This window comes from Ochlerotatus camptorhynchus, unplaced genomic scaffold, assembly GCF_037179485.1.
Source record: "Ochlerotatus camptorhynchus isolate MF236.1 unplaced genomic scaffold, CSIRO-AGI_Acam_v1.1 ptg000676l, whole genome shotgun sequence".
Lineage (NCBI taxonomy): Eukaryota > Metazoa > Arthropoda > Insecta > Diptera > Culicidae > Ochlerotatus > Ochlerotatus camptorhynchus.
Genome location: NW_027041153.1, coordinates 228374 through 230976, shown reverse-complemented (window position 1 = coordinate 230976; position 2603 = coordinate 228374).

The following is a 2603-nucleotide window of genomic DNA, read 5'->3' as shown; positions in this document are numbered from 1 at the left end:
TCCATCTGTGAAAAACGTTCTTGCAGAATCAACATGGCCAAACTTTGCAGCGTATAATGACGGAGCAATCATAGGACGATGATGCTCTGGAATTCCGCGGATTTCCTGCGTCATAGATAAATCAAAATTCACTGAATTGCCGAAATCGGAGAAGATTACACGATTGGGAATATTTCTTGAAGGGCTGACATCCTGTGTTAAATATAGGTAGTACAAAGTCATAAAACATGTTTGAGGATTTAGCTCCAGAAGCTTCTCAAAATTTTCGATCACCAGTGGGTTCATAACTTCGCAACGGGTGAGGAGCCTCAGAGATAACTCTGAAAAACGGACGGATAGTGGCAACATGCCCGCCAGCACTTCGAGACTCATAGTATGAGTCGAGTGCATGCATCCTAACGCGATACGAAGACAGCGATACTGGATCCGTTCCAGCTTGATGATGTGCGTTTTAGCTGCCGACTGGAAGCAAAAACTACCGTACTCTAAAACCGATAAAATCGTTGTCCGGTACAACGTCAGAAGATCTTGTGGATGGGCTCCCCACCACGTTCCGGTAATTGATTGAAGGAAATTGATCCTTAGTTGGCATTTTCGTCTCAGATACTCAATGTGGGATCTCCAGGTGCATTTGGAATCGAACCAGACCCCGAGATATTTAAAAGACATGGAATGAGTGATCGGTTTACCCAAAAGTTGAAGCTTCGGTTGTGCTGGGCTATGCTTCCTAGAAAAAACGACCAACTCAGTTTTCTCCGTGGAGAATTCGATACCTAGCTGAATAGTCCAAGTAGACAAATTGTCCAAGGTATCCTGTAAGGGTCCTTGCAGGTCAACCTCTTTTGGCCCTGTGATAGACACTACGCCGTCATCTGCAAGTTGTCTCAACGTGCAATTGTCACTAAGACAATTGTCAATTTCTCTAACGTAGAAATTGTACAAAAGGGGGCTTAAACAGGAGCCTTGGGGGAGACCCATGTAGCTAAATCGAAAAGCTGTAGAGTTTCCATGAGAAAAGCTCATATGTTTTTCTGACAGCAAATTGTACAAAAAATTATTCATTAATGGAGACAATCCACAAGCGTGGAGTTTCTCTGAAAGAACTTCAACGGATACTGAATCAAAAGCCCCCTTGATATCCAAGAACACAGAAGCCATTTGCTCTTTCTTAGCAAAAGCTAACTGAATTTCCGAGGAAAGCAACGCGAGACAGTCGTTCGTTCCCTTACCCCTACGGAAACCAAATTGAGTATCTGAAAGAAGGTGGTTCGTCTCAACCCATTTGTCGAGGCGAAAAAGGATCATTTTCTCCATCAATTTCCGAATACACGACAGCATCGCGATGGGCCGATACGAATTGTGATCCGACGCGGGTTTATCAGGCTTTTTAATGGCTATCACCCTTACTCGTCTCCAATCGTCGGGAACAATATTGAGCTCCAAGAACTGATTGTATAAGTTCAACATGCGCCTCTTAGCGACGTCTGGGAGGTTTTTCAGCAAGTTGAACTTGATTCTATCAGATCCCGGGGCAGAATTGCCACACGAAAGGAGAGCGAGTGAAAGTTCCACCATTGAAAAAGGCTGACTGATTTCGTCTACCGAATTCGCGTTTTCGCGAGGAATCAACTGCGACGGCACGGAATCCGGACACACTTTTCGCGCGAATTTAAGAATCCATTGATCCGAGCATTCCTCGCTTTCGTTGTTAGTAGACCGGTTACGCATTCTTCGCGCCGTACTCCAAAGCGTATTCATAGACGTTTCGCGCGACAATCCGTCTACAAACTGCCGCCAGTAACCCCGTTTTTTGGCCTTGATGAGGCTCTTGAGTTCGCGTTCAAGAGATGTGTATGCGTCGAAATGCTCACGTGTTCCGCGTTTCCGAAAAAGTTTAAACGCGTCGGACTTTTTACGGTAAACCTCCGTGCATTGTTGATCCCACCAGAGCGATGGTGTTTTCTTACGAATTGACGATCGCGGCACCGGTCGTGTTTGAGCTTGAAGTGCGCTGTCGACGATGAGATTAGAGAGGAAATTATATTCCTCCAACGGCGGAAGCTCTTCTACTGACGATACAGTATCGTTTATCGCGGATTGGAACTTAGTCCAATCAATGTTACGGGTTAGATCATACGCGACGTTAACGGATTCTGACGAGTTGAACCCACTGGCAATCGAAATTTTGATCGGCAGATGATCACTACCGTGCGGATCCTGGATTACATGCCAAGTGCAATCCAACGATAGTGAATTGGAGCAAAAGGTGAGGTCTAATCTGCTACCATTCGAGGATGGACCAGCCAAACGTGTTACTTCTCCATTGTTAAGTATTGTCATGTTGAAGTTGTCGCAGAGATCATAAATCAAAGTAGAACGGTTATCATCGTACAGCTCCCCCCAGCCTGTACCGTGGGAGTTAAAATCTCCCATGATCAACCATGGAGCGGGAAGTACCGCACATATGTCGAAAAGTTGTTTGCGATTAACAGAGACTCTAGGAGCAATATATACAGAAGCAATACGAAGGCTCTTACCTTTAATGGTAGCCTGACATGCGACAACTTCAATACCGGGGAATTCGGGAAGATTCACTCTATAGA